The sequence below is a fragment of the Chiloscyllium punctatum genome, chromosome 19, assembly GCF_047496795.1.
Source record: "Chiloscyllium punctatum isolate Juve2018m chromosome 19, sChiPun1.3, whole genome shotgun sequence".
Classification (NCBI taxonomy): domain Eukaryota; kingdom Metazoa; phylum Chordata; class Chondrichthyes; order Orectolobiformes; family Hemiscylliidae; genus Chiloscyllium; species Chiloscyllium punctatum.
The window spans coordinates 44648536-44659770 of NC_092757.1; the positions used below are offsets into that span (position 1 = coordinate 44648536).

Genomic DNA, 11235 nt, shown 5'->3' on the forward strand with positions numbered 1-11235 from the left:
TACAGCTGCAACATCACTTCACGACTCTTGAACTCAATCCCTCTGCTAATGAACGCTAATACACCATAGGCCTTCTTACAAGCTCTATCCACCTGAGTGGCAACTTTCAAAGATCTATGAACATAGACCCCAAGATCCCTCTGCTCCTCCACCTTACTAAGAACCCTACCATTAACCCTGTATTCCGCATTCTTATTTGTCCTTCCAAAATGGACAACCTCACACTTGACAGGGTTGAACTCCATCTGCCACTCCTCAGCCCAGCTCTGCATTATATCTAAGTCCCTTTGCAGCCGACAACAGCCCTCCTCACTGTCCACAACTCCATCAATCTTTGAATCATCTGCAAATTTATTGACGCACCCTTCGACTCCCTCTTCCAAGTCATTAATAAAAATTACAAACAGCAGAGGACCCAGAACTGATCCCTGCGGAACTCCACTTGTAACTGGGGTCCAGGCTGAATATTTACCACCTACCACCACTCTCTGACGTCGACTTGTTAGCCAGTTCTCTATCCAACTGGCCAAATTTCCCTCTATCATACCTCCTGACTTTCCGCATAAGCCTACCATGGGGAACATTATCAAATGCCTTACTAAAATCCATTTACACTACATCCACTGCTCTACCCTCATCCACATACTTGGTCACCTCCTCAAGACCTACCCTTCACAAAACCGTGCTGGCTGTCCCTAATCAAGCACTGTCTTTCCAGATACTCATAAATCCTATCCCTCAGTACCCTTTCCATTACTTTGCCTACCACTGAAGTAAGACTTACTGGCCTGTAATTCCCGGGGTTATCCCTATTCCCTTTTTTGAACAAGGGCACAACATTCGCCACTCTCCAGTTCCCTGGTACCACCCCCGTTGACAGTGAAGACGAAAAGATCATTGCCAATGGCTCTGCAATTTCCTCTCTTGCTTCCCACATAATCCTAGGATATATCCCGTCAGGCCCGGGGGACTTGTCTATCCTCAAGTTGTTCAAAATGTCCAACACATCTTCCTTCCTAACAAGTATCTCTTCTAGCTTACCAGTCAATTTCACACTCTCTTCTTCAACAATAAGGTCCCTCTTGTTTGTAAATACTGAAGAAAAGTACTCATTCAAGACCTCTCCTACCTCTTCCAACTCAATACACAGTCTCCCACTACTGTCCTTGATCGGACCTACCTTCGTTCTCGTCATTCTCATGTTTCTCACATACGCGTAAAAGGCCTTGGGGTTATCCTTGATCCTACCTGCCAAAGATTTTTCATGCCCTCTTTTCGCTCTCCTAATCCCTTTCTTCAGCTCCAGCCTGGCTATCCTGTATCCCTCCAACGCTCTCTGAACCTCGTTTCCTCAACCTTATGTAAGCCTCCTCCTTCCTCCTTCCAAGACATTCAACCTCCCTCGTCAAGCAAGGATCCCTCACCCTACCATCTCTTTCCTGCCTGACAGGTACATACATATCAAGGACATGTCGTATCTGTTCCTTGAAAAAGTTCCACATTTCCACAACATCCTTCTCTGACAGCCTATGCTCCCAACTTATGCTCCTCAGATCCTGTCTTACAACATTGTATTTACCCTTCCCACCAATTGTAAAACCTACCCTGTTGCACGCACCTATCTCTCTCCATAACCAAGGTGAAAGTCACAGAATTGTGGTCACCATCACCAAAATGTTCACCCACTAACAAGCCCATCACTTGTCCCGGTTCGTTACCAAATACAGCAGATACATGCTTTGTGCTTTCAAACACTGCCTTGAACTTGATAGTGCTATCATCACTATGTGATAAGTGGCCACGCACAAGTAGCTCACTCATTAATTCCAAATCATTACTCATTACTAAACCCAATACTGCTTGTCCACATGAAGCATATAGGACATAATGCAGTGAGAAACAGTACCGGCAATACACCAGACATGCACTACCTTTCTGACAAATGCTTGACTACCTCTAAATCTGTGTTCACGTTAAAATCCCTCATGAGCAGTACTCTGGCTTTGTTACATATTGGATGCTGCCTGAACTGCTGTGCTCTTCCAGCACCACTAATCCAGTATTTGGTTTTCAGCATCTGCAGTCATTGTTTTTACCTTGTTGATTTTAACCCTACTGCGAATCCTCTTGCAAGGATGCCTGCCTTGAAGAAGTTTTCCTCCTCTCTCTACAAGAATCTCAGGGAGTCCCTCTCCCACTGCAACTCCCAGGTCATTGCGTCTGCTCTGAAGCTCTTCAACCATGTTGTGAAACAAACTCGGTACCACAGCCACATTCGCTTCCTCAGTGCATGCCTCCGTAACCAACTCATCCCACACGGACTCCAGACCACCTTTAAACCAGCAGAGTTCGGAGCCAAACAGGACAAACAGTACAGACTACAGATTCAAAAACACCAGCAACAGTTCTCCTTCAGGATCCTCCGCTCCACGCTTGCAGCAATGCGCCGTCACCTAACCTCTCTCCAGTCAGCCCTGCCTCAGCTGAGGGCCACACTCTCTCAGAATTGCAAAGGACCCACTCTGTACTACATCCTCAGGAGAATTCATACTCTCAACAAACAGTATTTCAATTCCATCTCAAACATCAAAAACTGTAAGTACAACAAACTTTTATCCACCCACCTCCATAACCAGCGCTCCTCAAACATTCCAGAAGATTCCCCTGGCCTCGGAAACACCATTAGCCATGCGGCTGACGCAGCTACCACCCCCACGCTGAGTGATGATGTCACGTCCGCCCCCATCATGGCCACTCCCACAGTCACTTCCGGCCCTCACATCATTCCTGATGCCACACACTCAGTGACTCCCGCCACCCCTACTGCCATGATCATCACCAATTCCACCTCCACCAGCGCCACTCACCTGCATTCTGCTGACACGGCCCCCACAGACCCCACTGTCACTATCCCCACACCCCAGAACCCCGAGGGCAACATTACCCCAGCTCATGCCTCCACCCCCATTCCCCCCACCATCACACCCACTCCAGGTACTGGCTCCGACCCCACTCCCAGCTCCACACCCACACCAGATCCCAGCTCCCGGCCCTGCCGAGTTTTCACCATCCCTCCAAGACCTCCCACTCACTGAGGAAGAACGATCAGTCCTCAGCAAAGGACTCACCTTCATCCCCCTCCGTCCACACATCACTGAATTTAATACACGCCGTGACGTCAAACAATTCTTCCGTCGCCTCCGCCTCCGAGCTTACTTTCACAATCAGGACTCCCGCCCACCTTCCGAGGACCCCTTCGCCCACCTCCAACACGCTGCATCCACCTGGACACCCTGTGCTGGCCTATTACCTGCCCTCGACCTCTTCATTTCCAACTGCCGCCGGGACATTAACCGCCTCAACCTGTCGACCCCCCTCCCCCACTCCAACCTCTCACCCTCACAACGCGCAGCCCTCCAATCCCTCTGCTCTAATCCCAACCTCACCATTAAGCCAGCGGATAAAGGGGGCACAGTGGTAGTCTGGCGCACTGACCTCTACACCGCTGAAGCCAAACACCAACTCGAGGACACCTCTTCCTACTGCCCCCATCACCAAACCATCATCTCCCAGACCATACAGAACCTCATCACCTCAGGAGACCTCCCACCCACAGCTTCCAACCTCATAGTCCAGGAACCCCGCACTGCCCGGTTCTACCTCCTTCCCAAGATCCACAAGCCTGACCACCCTGGCCGACCCATTGACTCAGCATGCTCCTGCCCCACCGAACTCATCTCTACCTACCTCGACACTATTCTATCCCCCCAGTCCAGAAACTCCCCACATACATTTGAGACACCACCCACGTCCTCCACCTCCTCCAAGACTTCCGTTTCCACCTCCTCCAAGAAATCCTCATCTTCACCATGGATATCCAATCCCTCTACATCTCCATTCGTCATTACCAGGGCCTCCAAGCCCTCCGTTTTTGCCTCTCCAGACGTCCCCAACAGTACCCTTCCACTGACACCCTCATTCATTTGGCCAAACTGGTCCTCACCCTTAACAATTTCTCCTTTGAATCCTCCCACTTCCTCCAGACCAAAGGCGTAGCCATGGGCACACGTATGGGCCCCAGCTATACCTGTCTCTTTGTTGGCTATGTAGAACAGTTGATCTTCCGTAATTACACCGGCACCACTCCCCACCTCTTCCTCCGCTACATTGATGACTGCATTGGCGCCACCTCGTGCTCCCGCGAGGAGGTTGAGCAATTCATCAACTTCACCAACATATTCCACCCTGATCTTAAATTTACCTGGACCATCTCTGACACCTCGCTCCCCTTCCTGGACCTCTCCATCTCCATTAGTGACGACCAACTTGACACTGACATTTTTTACAAACCCACCGACTCCCACAGCTACCTGGATTACACCTCTTCCCACCCTATCTCTTGAAAAAATGCCATCCCGTATTCCCAATTCCTCCGCCTCCGCCGTATCTGCTCCCAGGAGGACCAGTTCCACCATAGAACACACCAGATGGCCTCCTTCTTTAGAGACCGCAATTTCCCTTCCCACGTGGTTAAAGATGCCCTCCAAAGCATTTCGTCCACATCCCGCACCTCCGCCCTCAGATCTCACCCCTCCAACCGTAACAAGGACAGAACGCCCCTGGTGCTCACCTTCCACCCTACAAACCTTCGCATAAACCAAATCATCCAACGACATTTACGCCACCCCTCCCCACCCCTTTCCGCCTTCCGCAAAGACCGTTCCCTCCGCGACTACCTGGTCAGGTCCACACCCCCCTATGACCCACCCTTCCATTCTGGCACTTTCCCCTGCCACAGCAGGAACTGTAAAACCTGTGCCCACACCTCCTCCCTCACCTCTATCCAAGGCCCTAAAGGAGCCTTCCACATCCAAAGTTTCACCTGCACATCCACCAATATCATTTATTATATCCGTTGCTCCCGATGTGGTCTCATCTACACTGGGGAGACTGGGCGCCTCCTAGCAGAGCGCTTTAGGGAACCTCTCCGAGACACCCGCACCAATCAACCAAACCGCCCCGTGGCCCAACATTTCAACTCCCCCTCCCACTCTGCCGAGGACATGGAGGTCCTGGGCCTCCTTCACCGCCGCTCCCTCACCTCCAGACGCCTGGAGGAAGAACGCCTCATCTTCCGCCTCGGAACACTTCAACCCCAGGGCATCAATGTGGACTTCAACAGATTCCTCATTTCCCCTTCCCCCACCTCATCCTAGTTTCAAACTTCCAGCTCTGCACTGTCTCCTTGACTTGTCCGGACTTGTCCGACCTGCCTATCTTCTTTTCCACCTATCCACTCCACCCTCTCCTCCTTGACCTATCACCTTCATCTCCTCCCCCACTCACCCATTGTACTCTATGCTACTCTCTCCACACCCCCACCCTCCTCTAGCTTATCTCTCCACGCTTCAGGCTCACCGCCTTTATTCCTGATGAAGGGCTTTTGCCCGAAACGTCGATTTCGCTGCTCATTGGATGCTGCCTGAACTGCTGTGCTCTTCCAGCACCACTAATCCAGTATTTGGTTTTCAGCATCTGCAGTCATTGTTTTTACTTTGTTACATATTGCCTAGTTTTGTGCATTTTTACTATCCAGGACTTCAGAGCTGCTACCAGGCGGTCTGTACATAACACCTATTACAATTTTAGGATTTCGACTATTCCTCAGTTCCACCCACACGGTCTCCACTGAATGCGTTTCCTTCATTATGTCCTCCCTCATCATTGACAGAATTTTGTTTCTCATCACGGAGGCTACTCCACCACCTCTGCCATTTTCCATATCCGTCCTATACCACTATCCTATAACCTCGGTCTTCACAATTATCCTTCTGGAGACCACCTTTTGCTTTGCTCAATCTGCAGCACACTCTCCGCGGTCAATATCTCACACCAGAGAGCTCCACCATTCAAACTGATGACCATCGATCCACCTCAACTGCACCTCCCTTTCAGAATTCCCTAAGATATCAAAACTCCATCCACTGACACTGAAGTATCCTCAACAGTAGAACCCACACCACTCTCTGGAGAATATCATTCTAAAGATTAACAACACAATAACTGTCGAAAGTTCACTTATCTGCCTGAAATTATAGGAAATACAGTCTGAAAATCCAAGTCATTGGCACCTATTGCTTCTGCCTTTATCCACCCGACTGTTAATGAACACAACATTCTCTTGCATTTAGTCCAACAGGAGTTCCCTTTCTTCAAAACATCTTGATAGTGTCTTCAAATGGTATGATTATCTTAGTGCACGGTTAAGATTTCCAAAGTAATATCCTTACTCACTAACGTCCTTCTGTCATCCTTAAAATGTCAGGGGCGACTCCTCTTTCCAAATCCCACCTTACTATTGTTAATAGTCTGCACTCTGGAAATGTTATTTCTCTACCTTGGTCAACTTGTAACTAAGGCACAGTGATGTCAATTGGATCGAACCATTCATCACCATTTGTGCCATTATTAGGCCGATCTGTTTGTGAAGGCTTCGGCTGTTAGAGAATAAGCCTTGATTTTTGTACCTGGCATTTTAAATACTCACTCTTTACACTTATCTTATTATTTGCTGCTGATGTGTAATAATAATCATCATTACAATGATTGAACTTGCTGTGTTTGCTGACCCATTCTTCCTGCCTTAACCATATCGATCCACCGTTGTATGAACTCGACCGGTGAGTGCAGATATTGTAAAACACCCTTCACCTGACAAGCCCTCACCACAACGTTGTTGCTTTCAGACCCTATCCACACCACTAGTTAGACGATTGTTAGAAAACAGGGGAACGCTGACAGCGATCAGGGAAGTGTGATCATCGAAAGTGAGGCATCACTTAACAAAAACCACGGTTTGTGCTCTTCAATAAAATACTTGCTGCTTTGGTGTTCCTGGTGCGTTTGCTCCAATCTCAAGCAGTAATGATGTGTTTGTGTATTGGGGGAAGAAGTTGAACAATGAAATTGGGCAAGAAAAAGTGAGACAGAGACACGAAGCGAGTAGTTAAAAGGACGTTGCTTGATGAATGGGAGTGTGAGAGTGCGAAGCTGTGAGCAACCTCTGGTGGCTGCAAAAGCCTACTGCACCTGGTATTCCCAGGCGGTCTCCCATCCAAGTACTAACCAGGCCTGAGTCTGCTTAGCTTCCGAGATCAGACGAGATCGGGCGTTTTCAGACTAGTATGGCTGTAGGCACAGACTGCTTCCATTTCTGCTTCCTTAAAGGCACACACTGCTGCATTTACAACAACATTTTGCCATTCAATCAGACTGCACCAAAACATTTCTTTTTCCTTTGCCTTTCTATTCTCCCATCTCCATCTTCAGTTCCTCTACTTCACCCTAGACACACACACACACACACACACGTTTATTACACAACAGGATCAACTCTTTCACACTCACTCCACTCCATTTCATTACATGCCCATCCAAACTGCTTCACAAATAAACTCCTTTCCAAATTATAACCACAGCAACATACACACACCACAACGCTGTTTAGCCCCTACAACCTCTGCCTCCATTCAAACATCATGGCTCAGCTCTTGCCCAACTTCATATACAAGCCTCTGGCCCTTGGTACCTTTGCTTCACAAACATTTATCTCCCTCTCATTTCAATAGAACAACTCATCCAGCATCCACTGCACTTTGTCAGAAAATGATGGCTAAAATCCACCATCCGATGTATGCACGATGGCTTCCTCACATCTCTACGCAACCCTGTGGCCCTAAGTCTCACGCTATGTCCCTTCGTTCTACAATCCCCAACCAGTAGAAATCGTTTATCATTAGCTACCTTCTCTTTTCCTATTCATGTCTTCGAGACTTTCATCACACCACCCATTAACATTCTCAATTCTACAGACCACAGGCCTAAATGATATGATCTCTCCTTCCATCTTAACCATGCAAGTCCAGGTATCATTCTTGTAAATCAATATTCTACTCCTTTCAGAAGGTGTGCGGCCCAGATCCGCTCACAGTACTCCAAGTGGGGTCTATCTACCCAGGGTTTTGTAGAACTGCAGCATAACTTCGGCATCCTTCTACTCCAGTCCTCTACTTAGAAATTTGTCTTGCAAACGTTTCGTCCCCTGTCTAGGTGACATCCTCAGTGCTTGGGAGCCTCCTGTGAAGCGCTTCTGTGCTGTTTGCTCCGGCATTTATTGTGGCCTGTCTCTGCCGCTTCCAGTTGTCAGTTCGAGCTGTCCACTTTAGTGGCCGGTATATTGGGTCCAGGTCGATGTGTTTGTTGATAGAGTCTGTGGATGAGTGCCATGCCTCTAGGAATTCCCTGGCTGTTCTCTGTTTGGCTTGCCCTATAATGGTAGTGTTGTCCCAGTCGAATTCATGTTGCTTGTCGTCTGTGTGTGTGGCTACTAAGGATAGCTGGTCGTGTCGTTTCGTGGCTAGTTGGTGTTTGTGCATACGGATCGTTAACTGTCTTCCTGTTTGTCCGATGTCGTGTTTTGTGCAGTCCTTGCATGGGATTTTGTACACTACATTGGTTTTGCTCATGTTGGGTATCGGGTCCTTTGTTCTGGTGAGTTGTTGTCTGAGCGTGGCTGTAGGTTTGTGTGCTGTTATGAGTCCTAGTGGTCGCAGTAGTCTGGCTGTCAGTTCGGAAATACTCCTGATGTATGGTAGTGTGGCTAGTCCTTTGGGTCCACCTAGACAGGGGACGAAACGTTTGCAAGACAAATTCCCAGCTTGACGAACAGAACCACAACGAGCACCCGAGCTACAAATCTTCTCCCAAACTTTGACCTACTCAGAAAGGACAGCAATCTGTTCGCTTTCTGGATTATTTTCTGGACGTGTCCGTGACACTTTAAGGTTGTGTGCACCTGAAACCCCAAGTCTCCTTGGACATGCACTTCATACCATCCAGAAAAATACCTTGATCTGTCCCTTCTTGATCCAAAAATGGATAGCCTCACTATTGCTTTCATTCAAATGCTTTTGCCACAGTTTTGTTTATTGACCTAAATCTATCAATATCCCCTTGCAAATTTATGCTGTCATCTACACAGTCTACAATGCAGCCTAACTTATGCAGCCACAAATTATGATATGACTTCCTGTGCCATTATCCATTCCCTTAACAAATAACATCAATAATTGAGGCCCTAACACAAGTCCTTGTGAGACATAACTGGTTCCATCCTGCCAATTGACTACCTACCCATTATCTCTACTTTCTGTCACCTGCCACTCAAACAATCTCCGAGCCCTGTCAGGAATTTGCCCTCAATTCTCTTGGCTTCTACCTTCTGAAGTGGATTTTGTCAAATGCCTTCTAGAAGTCCATGTAAACAACATCTATGGACATTATTCCCTGACAGCTACCTTCGTCCCCTCTTCAAACCCTCTGCAATGAATTTGTCAGGCACGACCTACCTGTCATGTGGCTCTCCCTGGTTAACTCAACAATTTGAGGTGCTCACTTATCCCAGCCTTGATTATAGACTCCAACAAATTCCCTGCCATAGGTGCTAGGCTCCATGCTCTGCAATTCCCGAGTTTTCCGGGTTCTCCTCTCTTAAAAAGCGCGACTGACACGTGCAACAATCCAATCCGGAGGGACGACTCCTGGATCTCGGGAATTCTGAACGATTACAGTTCGGGCTTCTATGAGGCGCTTGTCGATTTGTTTTAACACCCACCGATGGAACCCGCCTAATCCCAGGCATTTGTCACCCTTTGATTCCAGTCATTTCCTCATTATCGATGTTTTACTCACCTTCATTTTATTCGGTTGCTTTTCCCGATCCACTTTTCATTTCACCGGGACTTCTGGCAAGCTATCCTCCTTTTCTCCTGAAAATACCGAGGTAAGGGGAATGATGGAACATCTCGACCATTTACAATGTCCCCACCTTCTCTTGACCACCCGCTTTCCCTTTAGGGCAGCGGAACATTTCTTCTCGATTTTGATGTCCCTGGAAAGATTCCGATCAAAATTCCTTTTGGGAGCTCTTTTACACTGCTTTGTGTCTTTCCTGCTCTCTGGATCTTTCCCAATCAGCAGGATCTATGCTGATATTTTTGTCCATGACTGTTTTCTTCTGTGAAGCAGAGCTTTCCCTCTCAGGGGTATCAACTGGTTTCCTATTGTCTTCAATGTTTCTTTAAACATCCTCCCGTCATCTTCAGTTCTTTTAGCCATCAGCAGATTTTCCCACCTTATCGTGGAAGGTCTCTGTCTCATCTCAGTCAAGGCGGCTTTACCGAACTCTCCAACTCCAGCAGCATAGAACATAGAACAACACAGCACAGAACAGGCCCTTCGGCCCACAATGTTGTGCCGAACATTTGTCCTAGCTTAAGCACCTATCCAATTGCTGCTTAAAGGTCACCAATGATTCTGACTCTGCCACTCCCACAGGCAGTGCATTCCATGCCCCCACCACTCTCCGGGTAAAGAACCTACCCCTGACATCTCCCCTATACCTTCCACCCTTCACCTTAAATTTATGTCCCCTTGTAACACTCTGTTGTACCAGGGGAAAAAGTTTCTGACTGTCTACTCTATCGATTCCTCTGATCATCTTATAAACCACTATCAAGTCACCCCTCATCCTTCGCCGTTCCAATGAGAAAAGGCCGAGCACTCTCAACCTATCCTCGTACGACCTATTCTCCATTCCAGGCAACATCCTGGTAAGTCTTCTCTGCACTCTCTCCAAAGCTTCCACATCTTTCTGAAAGTGAGGCGACCAGTACTGCACACAGTACTCCAAATGTGGCCTAACCAAGGTCCTGTACAGCTGCAACATCACTTCACGACTCTTGAACTCAATCCCTCTGCTAATGAACGCTAATACACCATAGGCCTTCTTACAAGCTCTATCCACCTGAGTGGCAACTTTCAAAGATCTATGAACATAGACCCCAAGATCCCTCTGCTCCTCCACCTTACTAAGAACCCTACCATTAACCCTGTATTCCGCATTCTTATTTGTCCTTCCAAAATGGACAACCTCACACTTGACAGGGTTGAACTCCATCTGCCACTCCTCAGCCCAGCTCTGCATTATATCTAAGTCCCTTTGCAGCCGACAACAGCCCTCCTCACTGTCCACAACTCCATCAATCTTTGAATCATCTGCAAATTTATTGACGCACCCTTCGACTCCCTCTTCCAAGTCATTAATAAAAATTACAAACAGCAGAGGACCCAGAACTGATCCCTGCGGAACTCCACTTGTAACTGGGGTCCAGGCTG

General features: G+C 48.0%; 1 non-coding gene across 1 annotated transcript; it reads right to left on the bottom strand.

The window, feature by feature from the left end:
* Positions 1 to 7077: 7077 nt before the first annotated feature.
* On the bottom strand, positions 7078 to 7196 carry LOC140491734 (5S ribosomal RNA). Its single transcript, XR_011963405.1, has one exon. It is a non-coding gene; the product is annotated as a 5S ribosomal RNA (ribosomal RNA).
* Between the last annotated feature and the right edge of the window lie 4039 nt (positions 7197 to 11235).